This window comes from Lissotriton helveticus, chromosome 1_1 (genome assembly GCF_964261635.1).
Source record: "Lissotriton helveticus chromosome 1_1, aLisHel1.1, whole genome shotgun sequence".
Taxonomy (NCBI): domain Eukaryota; kingdom Metazoa; phylum Chordata; class Amphibia; order Caudata; family Salamandridae; genus Lissotriton; species Lissotriton helveticus.
Genome location: NC_136057.1, coordinates 103,138,812 through 103,163,883, shown reverse-complemented (window position 1 = coordinate 103,163,883; position 25,072 = coordinate 103,138,812). Strand labels below are relative to the sequence as shown.

The 25,072-nt window shown below is 44.3% G+C and overlaps 1 long non-coding RNA gene across 2 annotated transcripts in view; it reads left to right on the top strand.

Moving 5' to 3' along the window:
• Positions 1 to 25,072, top strand: part of LOC144767945 (uncharacterized) — a 306,510-nt gene that overhangs the window by 34,274 nt on the left and 247,164 nt on the right. For both annotated transcript variants that reach the window (XR_013598390.1, XR_013598391.1), the window contains exons 2-3: positions 767 to 885; positions 9,551 to 9,707. This is a non-coding gene — a long non-coding RNA (uncharacterized LOC144767945). The remainder of the gene's footprint in view (positions 1 to 766; positions 886 to 9,550; positions 9,708 to 25,072) is intronic.

The window sequence follows — 25,072 nt, the reverse complement described above, 5'->3', positions numbered from 1 at the left end:
GAGTGCTTGCTGACTTGGAGGAGTATGGAGTTGATCACCTTGCCTGGTCCGGTGTGGAACCAAGCCAGCAATGCTTTGCTGCAGGCTCATTTGCCCTGATAGCTGGTCAACAGTTTGAGGAGGAGGAGGCGAAGAGATGGCTAAGTGTGCCATGAGGCTGGCATTTCAGTACATCCCTGAGAAGTGAGCTTTGAGTCGACGTAGTGTTCCTCTTATACCACGTGCAATTCACCCTCTCCAAAGCCTCAAGAATTCCTGGGTGTAAAGGGCGACTGATTATGATTGGGTGCTTGATAGTTTTCCAGAATCTCATGTTCTTGGTTGTTAATGTTTGTCAGTAGTTAATTAAACACGTCCAGGGGTTTTATCTCTTCAGTGACACAAGCTGCAATAAAAGTTTCTTTGTCATTGCAAAAAAATATGAATGGCCGACGAGCCTCTGTAGATCAAAGAATGGAAGGGCTGGGGAACTGTCATTCATCTCACTGCTAAGCAGAGCAGTGTCAAGCTTCACCCTCACTCAGGCCTCTGATTTTGACCAACATCGCTTAGAACACTGGGACGTTAGAGCCCATCCTTTTAATGAGAAAACTACAAGTCCCATAAGCAAAAGTGGCGAAAGGTGTCATGCATGACCTGGGGCAACATCTGATTCAGCACATCCAGTTCCAGTTTTTAAGTATTTGACACAATATTGAATTTATAACCTTTGTTTTTTATGGCCATGAGTCACCAGAATACTAAAAACGTGTCTTTTATTTTCAAGGTCAATTACTTAATGGTCACCAGCTTGGAAGCTCTGTTAATTCTTCAGTATTTGTTACTGATCTCCACATGTGGCTGGTTTGGTTCTGCCCCCTGCATCGTTCCCGATAACTCGCACAGGTAAGGAGCTTGTAGCAGCAACATGATAACCCCATACTCGTCTGTAAGAAGTGCGCTCCGAGGCAGGTATTCGATCATTTTTGTGAAACAAGCAAGCGCCAATATCTGCTTTGTACATTTGTTAAAATAAAGCACAATCAAATCACAGTATACTGTTCCGGAGGTTCAGTCCCAGTCCCAGAGTCATTATCTGTAACTGAACGCAGACACCCTAGGAAGCAGGTCTTTTAAGACAAGTTGCGCTCACTCACCTGAAGGTGACATGCTTCATCATTGGGCTATACTACTCACCAGGCCGGCGCTACAATGCCTGGCGGGCACCACTAGAGGGCACTTTGTCGCAGATATTTTAATTAGTACGCCGGATGAGCATAGTAGGACAGAGAATGTTGTGTCATAAGATGTGAGATTGGTGAAAGTCTGAATATAAGATCAGCTATCGACCATTGCCGCAATATAGTTAATGTGATCATACTAGTCCATGTTGAGATTAAAAATAGTGTCAGAGAAATTGAGGAACTAATGGCACCTATCACTGTGTGAAAGTGTCGATCACCTATGGACCTGCTGGTAAGCTGGAGTCTATACTTCAGGTCAACATTTTTCATGCCTTGTGTAGTCATGGAGCAATTTGTTGGCATTTCATCAGGACCAAATATGGGAAAATGGGTAAATGTGACCTAATCTTCTCCAAAGCGTGAGGAGCTCTGTAACTCAAAGCCCTGCGCCGTGCATAGGTGATAAGGTGCCTATTAACTTCTTACTACCACAGGTGAGCGCTGTCTAACAGAGTGCACTAGATAAGTAACCCTCCTAAAATTCAGGACAAACTGACTTATCCAATAGCGAGGACAGCGTATCAGAGGGCAACTGGTTTGAAAAGCACATGCTTCCTAGGGTGCCTGTGTTCAGTTAGAGATAATGTCTATGGGACTGAACCTCCAGAACAGTATACTGTGAGTTGAATTATATGAAGAATGTGTATACTGGACTGTCAATTTCCTCGTCATTTCTTGTGATATGTAAAATAAAACACAACACACCTGGAGGCCGACAAATCTATTATGAATTTAATGCAAAAATAGCAAAAGGCCAAGCAAAATAACAAGTCACAATTGTCTTTGCAATGGACGAGAGCACCCACCCTAAAGCAAGTTGGAGTATATAATGCTAATGCTACACAATGTATTTTTATACACTTTTCTCCTAATACAAGTCAATGAAACCTGAACACATGATAGAAACAGTTACTGAAACAACACTAATGAGTAGGAGGCAGGATCTTCTCTCGAGAGGAATGTGAGGAGTCTGTGAGGTGCAGATAAAAGATACACAGACAAGCTGCAGAATTCACTGTTTCTGGAAATAACACTTCTGTTTGTCAATATTCAATTCACTACAAGATGCAGGAAAGTGTGCAGAAGGACTAAATAAAAGGGTTCTGGGCCCTAATAGAATCATATAACTTTGCAGGCATATTAAGGCGAACATTTTATAAACTGTAGAGATGTACTCCCTTTTCCAAGTTCCTATTCTCTTTTGACTGAATTTTCTTGAATTAATCCATTTTATCTGGCGTGCTGCAGGAGTAACACGTTTGTCCTTAGCCGTGTCTCTAACTGAACCTCCCTACCTCGAGACCTTGGATCCCGACCCCTGCACACAATTTCAATGGGAATTTGCCCCCAAAACTATATGCAACTATATATATATTCAAAAAACCAATATTTGAATTACATTTGAACATTTATTTCCGACACCATAAATGTTTTTTTCTTTCCAAATGACTTATTTTAGCAAATCATAAAACATGATTATGAAACATTTACAATTTTGAATTTCATTTACACATGTAATGTTTTCAAATTAACAATTCATCTGTATATTAAGGCGAACAGACACATCAAATTAATATAAGAATATTGTAATTTGGTAATGTAATATATCAATGCATGTTGTGGCATTCATGTGTAACCAATTATCGGTATTAAAGAAACCAGTATATCCAGTTATGCTTTCTCAATTCCTTCTTCCTAGAGGCCACCACTGCTGCTATCCAGCTGTATTCAGCAGCTGGAATCCTGCAGTTAATCAATACCAAAGGTTGTCAATGCTTCTAGCCAACTCCGGTCCCTGATGCCACTCGCACCCCCACCACCCTTGGGGCTGTTATTCTTTTAGCCAGCTCCAGTCAGTAGTGGCCCCTTGGACCTGTTTGTAAGCCTACTAGCCGGCTCCTGTTAGTACTGGCCCCTGGGACCTGTTATCATTCTAGCCAACTTGAGTCATTAGTAGCACCTTGGGACTAGTGATCATACTAACCAGCTTCAGTCAGTATTGGCCCACTGAGACCTATTATCCTGCTAAGTAACTCCAGTCAGTAGTGACCCCTGTACCTTAAATCCTGCTAATATTCAAAACCAGAGGTTAACTCTACTGCCAACCAGTTCTAGTCAATATTGACATGTATTGTTACCCTGCTTGTAATGAATATCAGAGGCTAGCGTTGTTGCTAGCCAGCTCCAGTCACCAGTGGCCCGTCACATATTATCCTCAATAGGATCAATGCCCAAGGCCTGTGCAGCTGCTAAACTGCTCTAGTCAGTAGTGACCTCCCAGACCTGTTATTCTGCATATAATCAGCAAGGCTTCGTCCATAATAACACTCACCCCACATCCTTATGGTATATTAGCAATGTAATTTATTTACTTACATCATACGGTAGGTACCGCACTATATCACATGATCCCAAAAACAAAGAAAATCAAAATTTGCCTAACCGTTCAGCACTCCACCTTGTCAAAAATGACCAAATCACACCAAGCACTATAGCCCGCCACATCACATGGCACACTCAGCCACAACATGACAAGTTACCACGGCTGGAATTTGGGGCCATTAATCCTCTGTTCGAGGCATGTATGCTGTAGATGCACATGCTTTGCATACTACTGCCATCTTGTGTTGGGTCCGGATGTTTGCAAGTTGTTTAATTATTACCCCTAGATTTATATTCCGGGATAAAAATTACCTGCACCACTCCTTCTTTTTGATCTGGGTTATTTAATTTAATTTGTTGCAGGCTATTTTCACCTTGAGCATGTTCAATTAACCTTCCATTATGATTACTAACAGTTTGAGACCATGATTGTCGATGTTTATGTAACTGCTTCGTTTCGGTTCCCAGATCTTGTGGTAATTTAATATCCTTCCAGGTTTTTAACAAATCTCTATTCGTTTCATCCCCTCTGATACTCTCCCTCTTTGCTCTATTTGTTTCCAATTGTGATGGCTTATTTCCACTTGCAGCATTTCTAAGGACTGAATTTTCCCATTCTCTATCATTTTTTATGCTATCAGCTTGATTGTTTAGGCATTTATTTTTCATAACTGCTTGTACCTCCGATAGATCCTTATTAAATAGAGGGTAAAAGGGTTTTGTTGGAGTCATTTGTTTACCCTCACCTTCACAATATGATATTTGGTCATGGTTGTTTCCAGTGTTCAATCTCACTATATCTGATGCAATTGTATTTTTTATACTTTGAGGCTTTATTTCTTGCTTTCCGTTATTTTTTCCTCTCTCTTTTTGATAGATGAATTTCTGGAGCTACATCTGTCATTGTGGATTATGTCGAGCATAGGTTTATCACTTCTTGATCTTTTGTTTTATCATCTATTTTCTCTTTAACAACAACAGTATTGTCTTTCCATTTTATTCTATCTTTAGAGGGGCAGTCGTTCTTGATGGTTTGAATTCCCACATTAGGAAAATTCCCTTTTACAACGTCAATTATTGTTTTTAAAATATCCGGAATGGTAGCTAGTTTGTTAATTAGTGGGGCACAACTACACTCTGCAAACGTAGATATTGGCTGAGATTGTGCCCTTACTATTAGATTATTTTGCGTTATCTTCTGCTCAATTCCGGTAACAGAGGATGCCGTAGCACTCAAGAGATCTATTTGGACCTCCTTTTGGTTGGACTGATATGTTAAAGCTTCCAGAGTTAATTGCGAGGTTTTGATTAATAAATCCCAAATTGCTCTCCCGTTCCCACTTCCTGGTACCTGAGTACCTGGGCTATGGGGTTGCCCATTTATGAATGATAGGTCCTTATACTCCTCTTTTTGTGGTCCTTGAAAATCATGTCCCTCGTCACAAGAATTAATGAATTGTGGACTACTATTCAAAACGTTTTGTTGATACGGAGTAAGATCCGATTTCAGTGGGTTATTGGCTTCCCTTATGATTTTCACCCCACCATTTAGTTCATGTGGAGCTTCTTGCTCTGGTTGTTTTATTTGGCCCAAATTAGATAGTTCCCCTATACCGTTAGCTTTTCTGATTTTTACTTGCACTTCTATTGGCATTGGATGCCTAGTTGGTAGTAATTGCTGAGTATCTCCCATTGTTAGATTTGTGCATTTTGCGTCCTCTTATTGTGAACGACCAGTAAGTGGAATAGTTAACATCTCTAGGTCCGTTATTTGACCCCAATGGTTGACTTGGTCCTTAGTTGAATTTGACATTCGTTCGACTTCAGCTTCAGACTCAGGGTGGCCTAGTTCACCTACTTCTTGCTTAGGTGATATCATATTTGTTCTACTCAGTGGTTTAATTGGAGTTTGAAGATCACATGGGTTAGTTAGCAATGTTAGCATAGCACCAGTTGGATCTTTCATAAAATCAAACTTTGACGGCGACTTTCCCAGTTTCCCAAATGTATGGACCTTTGATGATTTAAAGGACTATATGTCGCCTGCCTGTTTTATTTTAAACGTATCTAATATTAGTGTTTGTTGTATTTTTCTTTTCCTTTTGATAGGAGGGAAAGGTGGCCGCTCCTTTCCTGACCTCATAATACACCCTCTAAGGTGAAGAAGTCTTGCTTCTTTCAGAAAATCAAACGGGCCAGTGACAAGACCAACAGGTGCCTTGATAGGACAAAAACACCTCCAAGGAAAAATACCCCCAAAGCACACCTCAGTACAGAATCTGCTGGTGCTGCTGGTTACTTATTTATTTAATTAACTAATTAATTAATCAATTGATTAATATCTGGGCTCCGGGTAGGGCTGTAGTCTAGGCATGCAGAGTAATTCAGGGGTCGAGGGGTGCTTCAACAGGGTCAAAGTGTATTGTCACTTTCCCCTTTGCATAATTTCTCAGATTTTGTATTACAGACTTATTACAGACTGAAATGGCTCAGCGACCTACGGACCGATCAACCTTAACTACTCGCCACATGCCACACACCTCTTGCAACTTGTCACTCGCCACTCACTGTTCATTGCTTGTTCGTTGCTATTCATCACTGTCAAGAGTACAAGGGAGAATGCTGGCAATCGTTCAGGAACAAGAGCTGGATCCAGAGCCAGTCCACCTACAGACGGCAGATGTAGGCACTTCCCTCCACTCCTCTGCTCAGCTCTGCTCTGCTCAATGCTGGGTGTATACGTAAAATCAGACGGCAGTTCCCTGAGTTCTGAGGAATGATTGAAGCGTTCGCTGTCGGACCATAGATGCGTCCATTCCTAACCGGAATTAGGACAGTGAATTAAGTCTTCCCACTTAAACATATAACGGGGGCGTGGGGAAAGCACTGTTTTAAGGAGGAAGATATAGATAAATGAGATCACCCCTTTCATGTTAGCAGTCTTGGTGAGAAAGGCCTCAAATTTTGTTAGAGGTCGAGTAGCAGCCTCCCGTATCTGAGGTGTGAGGGCCCAGTGCATCAATTGGATATACTGATATCTTTCAGTGTGCTTCAATTCAAAGTCCCTTTGACATTGATCAAAAGTAAGGGGATCAAAATTGTGGAACAAATGTATTGGAGCTAAGCAGCCTCCCCTTCTCCAGGCGTCAAAGGGTCCCTCATGTTGGGCCGGGGGGAAAGCTGGATTGAAATGGATTGGAGTGAATGGGGATGGAAAAGAAGTCCACCTGTCGTCGCCCAAAATTAAGTCCCATACTTTAAGAGTGGTGCGTGTGGGGCATCTAAGGTCACCCTGGCAGCCGCCTGGAAGAGAAGGGAGGCTCCAGCTATTTCCCTATGGCACTCTCGTCTTTGGAGACTGCTTGGCTGATATTTTCAGGGATAATTATAAGAATTTCGAATTTAAATGGGGCCCCCTTGTCACCTTCCTCTCCCATGGTCTTCCGTCTGCGGTGTGTCCCTCCAACATCAGAGCCCTCCATCTCTTCCAGTTTTGATCACAACTCCAGTGTCGACCAACCTCTCGTTAGTATGAACACGCCGCCACCAAGGGTGAGGTGGGGGGTGTTTTTTTTTTCTTTGTTCCTTGTTAGATTCATAATTACTTATCCCATGTTAGGATGAGTTTCTCCACGCTTTTTCACTATTCCACATAAAACACCTCGGTGGAGCAACCTGGAGAAATTACCGTTACAGAAGGCCGTTAAGTTTTCTTTAGACCTATCTGCTAGCTTAGCAAAGTTGAATGATCTGCTTTTTTTTTCTTTTTTATCTCTCTGTCTCAGCTCCGGGGCACTTAGAAGCTGTATCTTTCATTTGGCTTATCTAAAAAAAGGAGGAGCAGGTTTATATTGATCAATGCACTTTGTCCACCTGTTATAATTCTGTTGAGGCTTTCTGATCCCCTGCGTGGGACCAAGTGATGATGTAATTTTTGCCTGTGGAAAAAATTATTAAACACATTTTTGACAAAAATCAGGCGGCAGGCCAAGGCTCCTCTGTGCTCCTCTGTGCCCTGCAGCAGCCGCCGCACGAGCAGCACCAGCAGCACCTTAGCACCGCGGTGCAGGCAGCGGCCGTTCCTGCCCCCACAGCAAATCTGTAGAACTTAAAGCACCTGTATAACAGGACACGGTTGAAGCAGGGGAAAACTTTGAGAGTGGGAACCGGTCACAAAACAAACCCGGGCAGTCGTCCCAGAATCCGCTCCGCTTGCTCGCCAACTCCTCCTCGGCTCGGCCCCTCGGCTCTAATCGATACGCTCTGCACTCAATGCCAAATCACAGGCCGACAACGACTGTGAACACCAACAGAGGGAAGAATTGTGTGTTTCCCCCAGTTAATAAAAAAAAACAGCATAAGTCTTGGCTGCTTCTGCTGCACCCAGCGTCTTGTGCGTCTTTTCAGTCTAATTTTTCTGTCTGGAAAAAAATTGTTTCTCGGTTTTATGCAACCAGTAAATCCAGGTGCAGAAAAACCTAACTGATAATCAGGTGGAATAAAATGAACACATGAAAGTACTCCTTAATTTCATTGCCCTTGATTCACACTCGGGACCATAGTTGAGGGATAGGTCTAGGCATAGTCCTCGCAGCACACAATAGATTTGCTTGAGGCAGAGGCCAAAACTCAAAAGTCAGGAAACCAGATACAAGTAGGTGGTAACTCAGGGCAGGGGAAAACACCTGTTTTCTGTGGAGGAGTCATTCCCTTCCCAGAAGACTGCATTACAAATTAATTAATAATAATAATAATAATAATAAAGTAGTTTATAAAGCGCCCGGTGACGCCATCCCGGCGTGTCCCCGCGCTCTGGAGAGAAGAAAAGCAGGCATCAGCTAAGATGGAACAGCCAATCGGACCCCTCACTAAGAGTTGTACAGGTGTGTTTTTAGGAGACCTCTGAACTTGACTTCAGATCTTTCCAATCTGAGGCAGAGTGGAAGAATGTTCCAATTTTGACCCGCTAAAACTCTAAAGGATTTGCCCCCAAGTTTGGCGCTTCTTACACGGGGAACCTTCAGCTGGCCTGTGCCTACAGAGCGAAGAGCTCTTGTAGGCTCATATCTTTGTATTAAGTCCTGAAGATAGAAGGGAGCTTTCTGCCATAATATCCGATGACATATGAGGAGAGCTTTGTACATGACTCTCTTTTTTACTGGCAACCAATTTAAGGCCGCCAGCGCAGGTTTCGACGCTGCCCTTTTCGGAAGTCTCAGCACTAGGCGAGCTGCCGAATTTTGAAGGACTTGTAGACGTCCCAGACTTTTTTCCGTGGCGCCCAAGAATAGGACATTCCCGTAATATAAACGGGACGTCACGAGTGCCTGTGTTAAGGTGCGTCTAGCTTCAATGGGAAGTAGATCCAAGGTATGATTGAGTGTTTTTAGCACCCCAAAACACTTGCCCACTAAGCGACAAATGTGGCCCTCGTATGATAGAGTGGGGTCAACCCATATCCCCAAGTTCTTAGCCTCCTTACAAGGGGTTGGGGTAGGGCCCAGGCACGGTGGCCACCAGTCCGCTGTCCAGTTTAGGCCAGTGCCCCCGACCACCAGTACCTCAGTTTTGGAACCGTTTAGCTTTAGGCAGTGCGAGTTCATCCACATGGCCAGATCCTGCATACCGGCCTTAAAGTTGGATGCCGCTATTGATGGTGCTTGAATAATAATACTTTAATAGTATATATTTTTTTAATATATGTTTGATGCCAGTCCATATGACTTTCATATCTGCCTTTGGGATTCTATGTTGCAACTCCATTGGGTGCATGTTGAAAATTCTACAAATCCTCACTCTTACATCCAAGTACTCTCATTCTACCATTCTACACTCTGCTCTGTCTGAAAAACAGCTCAACATTTTCAAAATTCTGCATTGATTTGGCTCGTAAATTATATTTTTGGAAATGTACATGTATTAACTATTTAATTTTTATACTATAGGTGATTGAAATTACGGACAAAGAAAGCAAGATTTAGCACTAAGCAACTGAATGTCGGTGCTATAAGAAGGATTATTTTGAAAAACTGACGGACATCCAGCATTCTACTTTTAAACAATTTCCAAAAATCTAAGTGTGGCGAGGAAAGTACTATACCTGTAAGTGAAGTCTCTAATTTTGCATTTCATTAACCCAGAGCAAAGCCATATCTGTGCACACAGCATCAGAAATAATGTAGAAAGACCACTTCAGCATCCTCATCTGAAATATTATCAGAAAGACAAATTGCCGAAGCATGACAGAATAACGTTCATCTAAAGCATCATGTGATTCAAGAGAGGAAGTACACACTGCATAAAAGAAAGTTACGCAAGTTTGAGACTATCTGCCTCGGGATATAAACCTTGACCCACTCTGCTCACTCTTGCGAAAACCTTAAGAATTCACCACTTTATTGTGTTAATGACCATCTCAGATTGTTTCCTTTTTATTGTGTACTGTTCTGTAATTCTATGTAATCGCCTCAACATTATCTGTTTTGCAGGAGTGATATGTAAAACTGTTAAATATAAAAATGGATTAAAGGAGCACCGTTGCGCTATAGGTAATGTAAATAAATCCTCATCCTCAGAACTACAAACCTTAACCTTACACCAAACATAGAAAGGGTAGAAGGAACTGATGTTCTGCGACTAATGATCCACAATAGTACTCTGCACGTTCTAACGCCCTCAGTTACTGCCATTACACCAGTGCAAAAAGGTACTTATCAGTTTAATCATTAAATATCAGACTAACACCTTATCACTGCATTGCTAAGAACCTATACAAATAGATTTGAGAAAAACTTCAGTCACAAATTGAGTTGCTGCTAAAGACTATTATCTCTTAGAAACATTTCAACAGGTGTTACAGGACTGCTTCCCGTCATTTTTTGCTCAATTCAAGTGTTGAGAAGATTACACACAATTTCTTTTAGAGATAAGTGCTGAACATTATCTAAACAAGCCCGACTCTAAAATCGAGGCAAAATAACCGAAGTTAGGGAAAAAAGTTACCTGTGCCCAAAAAGATACAGCCATAAATCTTATCTCACAGAATTTGACAGAATGCACACAGAGGAAACCCACTCTCAGTGCAAAGTATGCCAAAAAAGTTTCAGGCGTAAATCTTATCTCGCTGAGCATATGAGAATCCACACTGGGGAAAAACACTCTCCGTGCAAAGTATGCCAAAAAAGTTTCAGTCGTAAATCTTATCTCACTGAGCATATGAGAATCCACACTGGGGAAAAACCTTTTCAGTGCTCTGAATGTCAGAAAAGGTTTAGTATCAAACCGAGCCTTTATCGACATGAATTAACCCACTCTGTGGAAAAACGTTATCAGTGCTCTGAATGCCCAAAACATTTCAAACTTAAATCACTTATAACTGCACATGTGAGATTCCACACTGGGGAAAAACCTTATCAGTGCTCTGAATGCCAGAAATGTTTCAATGAAAAAAGACATCTCACGCTGCATATAAGAACCCACACTGGGGAAAAACCTTATCAGTGCTCCGAATGCCCAAAAGATTTCAAACTTAAATCACTTCTAACTGCACATGTGAGATTGCACACTGGGGAAAAACCTTATCAGTGCTCTGAATGCCAGAGATGTTTCAGTGACAAAATGAGACTCACTAAACATACAAGGACCCACACTTGGGTAAAACGTTATCGGTGCAGTGAATGCGACAAATGTTTCAGTGAAAAAAGCAGTCTCACTCAGCATATAAGAACCCACACTGGGGAAAAACCTTATCAGTGCTCTGAATGCGACAAATGTTTCAGTCAAAAAAGCAATCTCACTGAGCATATAAGAATCCACACTGGGGAAAAACCTTATAAGTGCTCTGAATGCCAGATATGTTTCAGTCAAAAAAGCCATCTCACTGAGCATATAAGAATCCACACTGGGGAAAAACCTTATCAGTGCTCTGAATGCCAGATATGTTTCAGTCAAAAAAGCGATCTCACTGAGCATATAAGAATCCACACTGGGGAAAAACCTTATCAGTGCTCTGAATGCCACATATGTTTCAGTGCAAAAAGCAGTCTCACTCAGCATATAAGAATCCACACTGGGGAAAAACCTTATCAGTGCTCTGAATGCCACAAATGTTTCATTCAAAAAAGCAGTCTCACTAAGCATATAAGAATCCACACTGGGGAAAAACCTTATCAGTGCTCCGAATGCCAGATATGTTTCAGTGTAAAAAGCCGTCTCACTCAGCATATAAGAACCCACACTGGGGAAAAACCTTATCAGTGCTCCGAATGCAAAAAATTTTTCAGACAAAAATCTCATCTCACTGAACATGTGAAAATCCACAATGGAGAAAAAAAATTATCAGTGCTCTAAATGTCAGAAAAGATTCAGAGGTAGAGATGGTTACAAGCACCATAAGAAAACACACCATCAAAATAATCAGTTCTCCGAATGCCAGAAAAGCATACGTTTTAAACTCAATCTCACTCTACATGAGCAGACGCACACAGGGGGAAAACATTACCAATTTCTGTGAATGCCAGTAATTCCTATTTGATAGGCACAGCCTCACTAACCATAAGCGACTCCATACTGATGAAAAATCTTATGAGTGGTCTGAATGCCAGAAAAGCTGCAGAAAAAAAAGCTATTTCACCATGAGAAACTCCCCACTAGAGAAAATCCCTATGCCATAGAAGGTTGAATCTGAAAGACAGTGTTATGCTTTATGAGCGATCTCACTCTGGGGAAAAACCTCATGAGTGCTCGAAATGTAAGCAATGTTTTGGGTACAAATTACTTCTCACTTGACATGAGCGAACTCACACGGGGGAAAAAAGCCTTATGTGTGTTCTGAATGTCAGATAAGGTTTAGTCTTGAATACAATGTCATTTGACATGAGAGAATTCACACTGGACTAAAGCCATATACAGGAGGGGAAAGCCAGAAATGTTATACTCAGAAAGGAGATATCACTAAACATGAGAAATGCATCCACACCAGGTGAAAAGTAAGGCGTATCTTGAGTTGCAGAAAAGCTTCTAACAACCTGACTTTACATGAGAGAGCACATATTGTAGTTGCAATAGAATTCATCAAGAAACTCTTGCAGGATAACTTAGGCTGCCCGCATGCAACCTCCAAAGAAATTTCCGGCCTGGAAATATTTTCCATTGCAACAGAATCCACAATTTGAGTATCTGAAAGATACAAAACTCTCAAGGTCTTTACTTTACACAGAGAAGTGTTAGTGCTTGCAAAAATCAACTAATTGCCCAAAAAATTACAATAATAATGTCTTAAATTTTACTCCACCCAAAAGGTTTCTACTCACCCTTGTTTCTTAACATATGACTGATATCTATTTTTTCATGATAAGATTAAGCCTATGCGGAGTTCCTCAGTGAGGAACTCCGCAAATTGACAAAAAAACTCTGGCAGTCTACGCGGAGTTCCGCAAGCAGCGGAGTGCGTAAGGGTCATGCAGTTTGTGGTGATTTCATCCCATGTCGGAGGATCATTTGGCCCTTCTCTTCCAGGAAGTTATGGATCTCATTGTCAAACGTGTCCCTGTGCCAGAAGTAGGTCGGGGTTGCTACTCCCACTACTTCTTGGTACCTAAGAATGACAAAGGCCTGCATCCTAGCTTAGTCCTCAGGGACATCAACCGCTTTCTCCTAAAGGAGAAGTTCAAGTTGTTAACCTTGGCTCACGTCTTATCTGCCTTCGAACCTGGAGATTTGATGGTAGCGTTGTACTTGCAGGACACTTACTTTCACATCCCTGTCTTGCCTGCCCACCGGCAGTACCTACGGTTCACGGTAGGCCACACGCATTTTCAGTTTACCACGCTCCCCTTTGACCTTACCAGCCCCCCCTCCCCCGGGTGTTCACAAAAGTGATGGTGGTGGTCGCAGCTCATCTGCGCAGATCAGGGGTTCCAGTCTTCCACTATCTCGACGACTGGCTGTTGAAGGCTCCCACCTCCAGACTACAACGGACTTCCTGCATTTGCTGGGGTTCTCAGTTAACGTGCTGAAGTCTCACCTGATTCCATCCGATAAGCTCCTTTTCATTGGAGAGGTTCTGGACACAGCACAGTTTTGGGTCTATCCTCCCTAGCAGCAAGTCCAGGATATTCGGGCTATGATACCGATGTTTCAGCCTCCATCCCGGTGTTCGGTGAGAATGACCCTGAGGCTGCTGGGCCTCATGGCCTCCTGCATCTAGCTGGTGCATCATGCCAGATGGTATATACGTGCTCTGCAGTGGAACCTGAAGTTTCAGTGGGCGCAGCACCAGGGGAATCTTTCCGATGACGTTCAGATTTCGGAGGGGACTGCAAGTCAGTTGCAGTGGTGGTTCACGAACCAGTATTGGGTCAACAGCAGATCCCTCTACCTTCCCCAACCTGAGTTCACAGTAGTGACAGATGTGTCACTCCTGGGTTGGGGCAGCCATATGGGAATGGTGGAGATCAAAGACCTCTGGTCTCTGGAGGAGTCCAGGCACCACATCAGCCCTCTGGAGCTTCAGGCGATTCGTCTTGCACTGAAGGCATTCCTTCTTTCTGTCAAAGGAAGAGTGGTGCAGGTGTTCACGGACAACACCACCGCCATGTGGTACTGCAACAAACAGGGCAGGGTGGGGTCGTGGACCGTATGTCAAGAGGCTCTTCACCTTTGGACATGGCTGGAACATCAGGGTATATCTCTGGTGGCTCAACACTTAACAGGTTCACTGAACGCAAGGACGGACAAACTCAGCCGCCAGTGCATGATGGATCACAAATGGCATCTTCACTCGAAGGTCGTGCTAGGTCTCTTTCAGTAGTGGGGAGAGCCTTGGTTAGATCTATTCGCCACTGAAGAGAACGCTTAATGTCAGCAGTTCTACGTGTTAGAGTTTCCAAAGCGGCTCTCGCTCGGCGACCCTTTTCGTTGCGAGTGGAGTTGTGGCCTCCTGTACCACTTCTGCCAAGATTGCTGAAGAAGATCAAACGCGATCAGTCCCAAGTCTGGTACCCCGAGCTCTTGAGCATGGCCTTCGATCCTATTGTTAACAGATTTCTGAAGTGCATTACTCATCTCTTTCCTCCTTCTCCTTTCGTAATGCCCTAGTGGGAGTTGACCTCACTTATCTTATGTGTGCTCCCTTTGAGCGCCTACATAATTGTCCTCTTCGCCTCCTTAGAAGACTGCTTTTTTGCTTGCCATCACCTCTGCTTGCAGGATGAGTGAGCTTCAGGCTTATCTTCCAGACCTTCCGTTCTTCCTGTCCATCCGAACAAAGTAGTCCTCCGTGTAATCCCTCTTTTCTGCCCAAAGTGATTGCTTCTTTCCACATAGGTCTGACCATCAGATTACCTATCTTCTTCCCACCTCTGCTGTGTTTTTCTCTGCCAGGCGCACAACATATAGACTGTTCACACACTTTCTGTAGTATGCTTCGTTCTGGGCAGATAAACTCTAATCCCCACTCTACTTCTATCCTCGTGTTAGTGCAGCCCGATGTAAACAGTAATTGTAATGTATTTAGATTTACATAACACTTACTACCCCATACGAACTTTGAAGCGCTTTTTCGGCGAGTAGCACACTACTCTAGGATTCAAAAATGATTAGTGGTGAATTAGTATAGGGAAATATAAAATGTATATGAGAGCTGGACATGTTGGTCTGTTAGTTGGGTTAAAAAAGATTGTGGGGGGATAGAAGAGGGAAGGTTTTGCATTTATATAGCGCTTGCTACCCCTGATGAAGTGTTGAAGTGCTTTTCGGCGAGTAGCATGCTACTCCAGATCCCAAAAAGATGAATAGACAGATCAATTATGGAGGGGAGGTTGTTTTATTGTATACACACAACTGTACACAAAATAATAAAATTCTGTTGTAAAGTTGTATCCAAGAGGCAAGTATAGTCTCTGATAATAATGTATACAATACTGATAAGTTTTAAGTTGGCTTGCCATCAAGACTCATGCCCCGTAATGTTGATGCAAAGTCATCTGTGCTGGAGTATCTTAGACTCTTGTTGAATTGTACCATCCACCTTGTAGGTACTGCTATTTGTATCAGGTCCACGTTGTAGGCAGACACAAACGCCTAAATTGTGCACTATTTATATTAAGCATAATAAGCATAATGTAAGTGAGCAGATGACAGTAAGCACTGTACAAGGTGTATTAGGTGCTTAGAAGTAGAGTGACATAGAGGGCAATAAACACTCACTAAATCTTTTTTATTATTATTAACAGTCCTCATAAGACCATACAATTCAATATGATGTACAAATAGCCCATTGGGGAACAGTTCAGGCATCATCTGGGGATTACCCATCCGAGAAACACAAGTGTCTTTCATGAATACAAATTGACTACTCCTCCAAGGACTGCACTGTATTATTGACACGGGCGAAAAGGCAAACAAGCAGTCAGGAGGCGCACTGATTGTATACCCCCCCACCTGACAGGATGGTGACAGATCCCAACCACCTGCAGGGGAAACGTGCCACCTAACTTAATAGCTGCTAGACGCTTTACTATGTAAGCAGACTGGTGGTTTACAACTGCGCCTACGTTGGGGCACCACATGTTTTTTCCAGCATAATCTGGTGTGCTCCCCCCTGTGTGGGATGAGAGCACCCACTGAAAACTGCACCGTTGTTTAGTCTGGGACAGTGCACCTTCCATGTAATTCTGAACTGGGACTTTAAATACGGTACTATTTTGTGTGCCTATTTAATTCAGGTATACAAAGAATGTGGTACTACTTGTATACTAAGGTAGGACAAGGAAGATTGAATTTCTATGGTGGCAGAAATGTTTTTGTCAAAGTGCTTTATGCCCTAAATACTCTCCCATACCCTGAACATAATGAGATTACGTAGAATACACCTCTGCGTGCCTAATGCTGCCATTTATATTTCAAGACCAGTGATTAATGTGGCTTTATCAAGTTTAAAGCCATTAGGCGTTTCAGACCTGTCTGATACTTGCATATGGAAAAGATGGGTCATTTGAACCTAAAGATAGATAAACATATTCATAGGTCACGATTTATGTCTGCATCTAATATAAAACTGTAAATTAGGAGAGGTGATAAGTGAGAAGTTAAAGGCAGCCGCTAATCGAGCTGCATTTGTACATAGGCCTTCCTATATTATGATATATATTCCTGCTTAATTCTTTAATTGTAATGAATACTTTAGTACCCAGGCATGAAGTTATTGTCGAGCTGTTTAGATAATCCACCTGTCTCGCCACTTCTTCCCCACTGCATCCTTAACCAGTGGCCTAGGCAGTGTGCCTTGGGCCCCAAGGCAAGAAAGGAAATGTGACCTTTGCCGTTTATTTGGACTGTGGAAAACAGCAATAATCATTGTTCTGTGGGCCCCTCAGGCCTCTGTTTGAACTGTGACAAACAGCAGTTATCAGGGTTCAGTGGGCCTTTAAGGCATCTGGGACTTGGTGCCACTGCACCTGCTGTACCAATGGGAAGCTAAGCCCCTGCCCTTAACAGCTTCTATTCTAGCCCCACTGGAGAACTGAAACAGCAAAGTACTGATCTGGCCATATATGCAGGCAGGCTTCCTCTGAAGGGATTTAAGTCGCATGAAAGCAGCATGCGGGAAACAACCATTTTCTGAGGTAAAGTCAACCAACACCTCTTCTGTTCCAACCTGAATCCATTTAAAACCAGGGAGGAAAAAACGGTTCATCGTCATCCCTTGCTTATCAGAAGGGTAAAACAGATTCATCTAACATTACAGTGTACCACATACTGGAAGGGGAGGAGTGCTGGCAGAATAAGTGAGTCGACGCAGCAATGCCACTTCCTTGTTTACCAGAAGCTTGAAAGATGGTAGTTCTTTTCTGCCGGGCTGAAAACTGAAAAAGGTGGTTGCTATTAGGCAAACGTATTGCCTTAAAAAAATGGTCCGAAACTGCTTCTTTTGATTACTCTCGGAGTGCTGGGACAAAGCACGACGACAGCTAAGTTTCACTTTCGTTTCATGTTCTCTGGATCCGCCTGTTTGCAAAAAGTTTTGAAGCAGCGATCGGAGACGAGCTGTAACAGATGGGCGTCAGCAGTTTAGCATTATTAACAGCTTTGCGTACGAAGTGCCCAGTGAGGGTGTTTGACAAAACTAGAACTTTTACCGCACGGACTGTTCCAGCACACGGAAAGGACAAGGCTGCTGAGATTTAATGAGAACCCACACATTTCCGAGGACCTTAGGCCAGAAGAGAGCTCCTCAAATTTGAAATCTCTCAAAGTACCGGTAAATTGTAGAGTGTTTTGAAACCCTTGCTTCTGCTGTTAATTTATTATATTTGTCATTACCTCACCTGTTCTTCGTTTGGTCTGCAGTAGGAGCTTCGGACGGTGAGCACGCAGGAGCTGCTCTTCACACTATAATCTCCTTTGCTAACTGCTCGCGGTACCCGCTCCGCGGGTCCCGCTTCGCCTTGGGTGTTTCCAGCGCTGCTGAAAGGGCGCTGTGCCTTTGAAGACCGCCTACAACTGAGCCTCTGTGGTGTGGTGTGTGCAGGGCTGCGAGCGTGGTCAGGCGCGGACTTCTAGTCCCAGGAGCGCCTGACACTCGGCATCACCAGCAGCTGACCCGCTCTCCCTGCTGGCTCCTCCCCCACCTCAGCGCGGCTATAATCCAGCTTCTCAGTTTCTCTGGCTGTTTCCTCACCTGTTCTTCGTTTGGTCTGCAGTAGGAGCTTCGGACGGTGAGCACGCAGGAGCTGCTCTTCACACTATAATCTCCTTTGCTAACTGCTCGCGGTACCCGCTCCGCGGGTCCCGCTTCGCCTTGGGTGTTTCCAGCGCTGCTGAAAGGGCGCTGTGCCTTTGAAGACCGCCTACAACTGAGCCTCTGTGGTGTGGTGTGTGCAGGGCTGCGAGCGTGGTCAGGCGCGGACTTCTAGTCCCAGGAGCGCCTGACACTCGGCATCACCAGCAGCTGACCCGCTCTCCCTGCTGGCTCCTCCCCCACCTCAGCGCGGCTATAATCCAGCTTCTCAGTTTCTCTGGCTGTTTCCTCACCTGTTCTTCGTTTGGTCTGCAGTAGGAGCTTCGGACGGTGAGCACGCAGGAGCTGCTCTTCACACTATAATCTCCTTTGCTAACTGCTCGCGGTACCCGCTCCGCGGGTCCCGCTTCGCCTTGGGTGTTTCCAGCGCTGCTGAAAGGGCGCTGTGCCTTTGAAGACCGCCTACAACTGAGCCTCTGTGGTGTGGTGTGTGCAGGGCTGCGAGCGTGGTCAGGCGCGGACTTCTAGTCCCAGGAGCGCCTGACACTCGGCATCACCAGCAGCTGACCCGCTCTCCCTGCTGGCTCCTCCCCCACCTCAGCGCGGCTATAATCCAGCTTCTCAGTTTCTCTGGCTGTTTCCTCACCTGTTCTTCGTTTGGTCTGCAGTAGGAGCTTCGGACGGTGAGCACGCAGGAGCTGCTCTTCACACTATAATCTCCTTTGCTAACTGCTCGCGGTACCCGCTCCGCGGGTCCCGCTTCGCCTTGGGTGTTTCCAGCGCTGCTGAAAGGGCGCTGTGCCTTTGAAGACCGCCTACAACTGAGCCTCTGTGGTGTGGTGTGTGCAGGGCTGCGAGCGTGGTCAGGCGCGGACTTCTAGTCCCAGGAGCGCCTGACACTCGGCATCACCAGCAGCTGACCCGCTCTCCCTGCTGGCTCCTCCCCCACCTCAGCGCGGCTATAATCCAGCTTCTCAGTTTCTCTGGCTGTTTCCTCACCTGTTCTTCGTTTGGTCTGCAGTAGGAGCTTCGGACGGTGAGCACGCAGGAGCTGCTCTTCACACTATAATCTCCTTTGCTAACTGCTCGCGGTACCCGCTCCGCGGGTCCCGCTTCGCCTTGGGTGTTTCCAGCGCTGCTGAAAGGGTGCTGTGCCTTTGAAGACCGCCTACAACTGAGCCTCTGTGGTGTGGTGTGTGCAGGGCTGCGAGCGTGGTCAGGCGCGGACTTCTAGTCCCAGGAGCGCCTGACACTCGGCATCACCAGCAGCTGACCCGCTCTCCCTGCTGGCTCCTCCCCCACCTCAGCGCGGCTATAATCCAGCTTCTCAGTTTCTCTGGCTGTTTCCTCACCTGTTCTTCGTTTGGTCTGCAGTAGGAGCTTCGGACGGTGAGCACGCAGGAGCTGCTCTTCACACTATAATCTCCTTTGCTAACTGCTCGCGGTACCCGCTCCGCGGGTCCCGCTTCGCCTTGGGTGTTTCCAGCGCTGCTGAAAGGGCGCTGTGCCTTTGAAGACCGCCTACAACTGAGCCTCTGTGGTGTGGTGTGTGCAGGGCTGCGAGCGTGGTCAGGCGCGGACTTCTAGTCCCAGGAGCGCCTGACACTCGGCATCACCAGCAGCTGACCCGCTCTCCCTGCTGGCTCCTCCCCCACCTCAGCGCGGCTATAATCCAGCTTCTCAGTTTCTCTGGCTGTTTCCTCACCTGTTCTTCGTTTGGTCTGCAGTAGGAGCTTCGGACGGTGAGCACGCAGGAGCTGCTCTTCACACTATAATCTCCTTTGCTAACAGCTCGCGGTACCCGCTCCGCGGGTCCCGCTTCGCCTTGGGTGTTTCCAGCGCTGCTGAAAGGGCGCTGTGCCTTTGAAGACCGCCTACAACTGAGCCTCTGTGGTGTGGTGTGTGCAGGGCTGCGAGCGTGGTCAGGCGCGGACTTCTAGTCCCAGGAGCGCCTGACACTCGGCATCACCAGCAGCTGACCCGCTCTCCCTGCTGGCTCCTCCCCCACCTCAGCGCGGCTATAATCCAGCTTCTCAGTTTCTCTGGCTGTTTCCTCACCTGTTCTTCGTTTGGTCTGCAGTAGGAGCTTCGGACGGTGAGCACGCAGGAGCTGCTCTTCACACTATAATCTCCTTTGCTAACTGCTCGCGGTACCCGCTCCGCGGGTCCCGCTTCGCCTTGGGTGTTTCCAGCGCTGCTGAAAGGGCGCTGTGCCTTTGAAGACCGCCTACAACTGAGCCTCTGTGGTGTGGTGTGTGCAGGGCTGCGAGCGTGGTCAGGCGCGGACTTCTAGTCCCAGGAGCGCCTGACACTCGGCATCACCAGCAGCTGACCCGCTCTCCCTGCTGGCTCCTCCCCCACCTCAGCGCGGCTATAATTCTCTTCAATTACACCGCAACGCGGGAGCGCGCGGGAGTGCGCCGGGAGAAGCCCGGGACAAGGGCGGGACCGTCTGAGGCCGTCAGAGGCCGAAGGAGGCTGGGCTGGGCCCTCTCCCTTGGTTCTCCAGTTGCAATTTAAGTTGTTTTGTTGCATCCATAGGCTGATTTTGTATTTTTATGCTCTGTCAATTTGGTATTATACTTTATAATCGTTATTCTCTTAACTTTCCTCCCTTTTTTAATATAGTCTCATGACGGCTAAAAAATTACGCTCTGGACGAGTGATTGTGGGGAGATCTGGGTCGAAAACTAAATCAAATCCCCTACGAAACAAAATAGCGTCTACTATGCAATTGAAGGGTCAATGCCAACTTTTTAATCTTTGGGATAAAGGGAAAGACAAACCCACTGATTCACAGTCCACGACCGAAACTCCAGGTTTTAATGTCGCGGTGCCTGTTAATGGGGTTATTGATGTTTCCTCTAGTTTAAGCTTGGTGGCCAGTCAATCTCTGCCAATTTCAGTTAGTTCGGAAGAACTAAGGGGTTCACCTTTGACGCTAAATAATGTACTTCTGAATCAGAATAGTCACCTTAATTCTTCGGGCAATATGCCCGCAAAATCTGAAGATAATGCTCCTTCCAAAGCTACATTAATGGATGCACCTAAAGTTTCAAGGAATACTGATTTTTTACTAGCTTCGTCAGTTACTTCCCCTGTAGTAGGAAATGAATTCACTCTGCCTGATATTGATTTAACAGCTCATAGGGCGCGGGTGGAATTGGTTCAGGGGAATTCTAAAGGTGTGCCTTTGGAGGAAGTTATAACGATTTCAAGTACTGGTCCCCTAAGTAGCACTCCTTCTAATAAATTAGATTTCTCCCTCCCACAATTAAATTTTACAACCTGCTCAGGGCCAGTGTTGAACAATTTAGCCGAGGGTTCCCCAAATATTAACGGGAGGCTAATTTCTAACTCTTTGTCCTCTTTGGAATCTATCTTGTCTTCGATCTTAAGATTGCTGGAAAAGTTTGTGGGAGGTTCGGAATGTATTTTTGATACCGTAACACAGATTTTGCAAGTTCTCCTGTTAAATAAAATCGAGTTAGTATCAGATCCTCCTATTCCAGTGGCTTCCCTGTTGATGCCTCAGAAAATAAGCGCTCCTGCCTCTTCAGCAGATTTGGATTTAGCGCCTTCTTCTCCCCTGATAGAAAGTCAAAAGGAAAGGCAGCCTATAGTACTTACAGCTATCTCTAAACCCCCCAAAGTGGTTTCGGCTGGCGCTAATTGTATAGCCCCACATAGTGATAAGATAGAGGTAATAGCAACTCCCCCTCTTAATTCTAAATCCGATTTGCCTTCCCTCTTTCCGATATTTTCCTTGCCATTAAATAAGGAAGAGGAAATTTCTAAAGGAAAAACGGGATTGATGGGAAATACGAGTCCCCTGAAAAATAAAAAGATTAGAATGAAGAAGAGGAAACCTATCCGTAGGTTTGCTAAAAAAAGACAGAGGAAACTTCTTTTTGAAAAAAATGTGGAAGTAAATATAGATGATTCTCCACAGGTGGAGCAGTCTCTCACCCCTAAGGTTGAATTTAGGGTGGCATCGCCCAAGGATGACGCCCCCTCCTCTGATCTAGGTCCAGTAAATTTAACTAATCCTTTTCTTCCTAAGGTTTTTCTCCCATCCACTAATCCTTTTTCCTATTGTAAGGTTAATCCAGGTTCTTGCCAAGTTTTATCTAAGGTTACCTCTCCATTTACTATTCCGCCTCTGTCTAATTTAAATCCTATAGCAACACCCTTTCAGGCTCCACCTTTAACGACAGTTGTCCTCCCAAAAGAAAAAACAATTGTGGATACGTTATATCTTGATTTTTCTCCCCTTTTTGAACCAGATTTAATTTTGAATAGATCTGCCCTATTGATCTGTTTTAAAGAGATCGAAGGCTTGAAATTAGTTCAAACATCCGATTTAGATCTTGTACTTCTCCTTAAATCTTATGCGGGGAAACCTTTAAGATCAACAAGGGTGAAATTTTATTCAAAAGTGGTGTTAAACCTGGTTTTACAATGGGCTGAGGAATTACAAATTAGAGGGATAGATGTGATGCCCCACTTTGGGGAAAAATGTATGTCAAATAATGCTGCTAATCCCTCATTAACATTTTCCTCTAATTCAGATGTGCGACTGTCAGATTGGTCTAATCTTGGTTCTGAGAACCTAAAAGTTTGTGTGGCTAGAAATGAAAGGCTGGTTTCTTACAAAAACCCTCCCCTTAAGCAAACGGTGAAGGATGACCAATCCAAATGGAGTTGGCTTCCTGGAGTTCTTGCGAGTAAATCTGCTCCCCGTTCCACTCAGGATTCCAATTTTTAACAGGGAACTGAAATTTATCTCATGGAACACTGCCGGATTCAAAGATTATAAGGAGAAATTAGGTTTCCTTCATGCTCAAAAGGCAGATATAATCTGCTTGCAAGAAACCTGGGTTGATGGAAGTTTCGTTTTGGATAAAGATTATTTTGTTTTGGATTTTAACGCAACCAGCACTAGAAGAGGTCATGCTAGGGGAGGCTTAGCATGTTTATTATCTAATAGATTGCAATGGAACTATTCTCACTATTTGGATCCAGGAAAACTGTTTCATGCAATAACTCTGAAAGATGTATTTGAAGATTGCCCGAATAGATTGCTGATTGTGGTAAACATTTATATTCCCCCCAACTGTAGTTTTAATAATGGTTTAAAAACTTTATTCACTTTTTTAACTAAAGTCTTGGAGATCTCTCCAACTCCGCATGTGTTAATGTTTGGGGATTTAAATTGTAATGTATCTAACTGCGGGTTGGAGTTATTTAGAAATATTCCATTGGAAGAGTCTCTGAATATACCTTCAGCCCAGTTTCCCCCCAACATAAAAACTAACAAAAGAGGTAAACTTATTTTAGATGGTTTACTTAAAGCGGACTGCTTAATTGTAAACGGGAGGCTTCCGTCTGATATCCCGGCAGCTTTTACTCGTAAATCTAATAAGGGAAAATCTATTATTGATTTTATCATGATAGATTATGCCGGTTTCCACCTAGTAAAGGATATGAAGGTCATTGAATCGAATCTGAGTGACCATAATGTATTGACGCTTTCTGTTTCCATTAGTCTTCAGAAAGTAGTTCCATGGAGGCTGGATATAGATTCTGTGAATTTTGATTCCAGCTCAGGGAAATGTTTTTGGAACCTCAGTACTGTGGAAAACCTGGCGCCTCTTTTGTGTGTTACTGTCGAGAATCTTCCTCTCTGGGAGGGGAGAGAGCTGTCTTGTTTTATTAATTTTTTAGATTCTGTAACCGCTTGTGCAAAGGAGAAATCAGGTGTGAAACAGTCTTTTGTTGCCCCTTACCCTTTGCGGGCTATAAATAGAGAAATAAATAAAGTTGTAAGGGGGCAATTTTTATGTTTTACCCAAGAAGCTAAGTCTAAGTTGTCCATCCTGAAAAGAAGGAGAGTTAGGCTTAAGGCTCGTTTAAAACGCTCTAAGGAAGACGCCCTCTGGATTCAATTGAGGGAAGCCTCTTTTAACCACCAAACTAAGACCTTTTGGTCCTTAATTGGCAAAGGCTGCGGTACTAGAGCCAGTCCTACGCCCATTGCCATTGAGGAACAGGTGTGGGTTCACTATATTGAGAAGTTGTACAGTAATAATAATTCTCATGGTATTAATGTTGGATTCGATAATGCTGCTGTTACACTTGACTGTCCAACAGAAAAGGAAATTGAATGTGCCATTAAGAACATGCGTTCCTCTGGTGCGATGGGTCCTGATAAAATCCCAATTTTAGTATTAAAAAACCAGAGTGAACTTTGGAGTAAAATACTCTTTCCAGTGTTTAAATTCTGTTTTTTAAGTGGAATAGTCCCCCCCTCCTGGAAAGGAAGCATCATTGTCCCTTTGTATAAAAAAGGGGCAAGAGATCTACCACAAAATTATCGCCAAATTGCCTTGCTTGACGCCATTGGTAAAGTGTTTGCAAAGTGTGTGCTTTCTTTAATTAACGATTGGGTATCTGAACATAATATCCTTCCTCTGGAGCAAACAGGTTTCAGACAAAATCATGGAACCTTAGATAACCTGACCGCATTGCAAGTCATCAATGAAAAATATGTGAAAGTTCGGGGTGGTCAGGTATATGGCGCCTTTATTGACTTCTCCACCGCTTTTGACAAAGTAGATAGAAATTTGTTGTGGAGAAAGTTAGTTAACCTTGGTATGCCTGCTTCCCTTATTAAGTTAATTCGTGCCCTATATTCTGACACTTGGTGCAGAGTTTTACTTGGAGG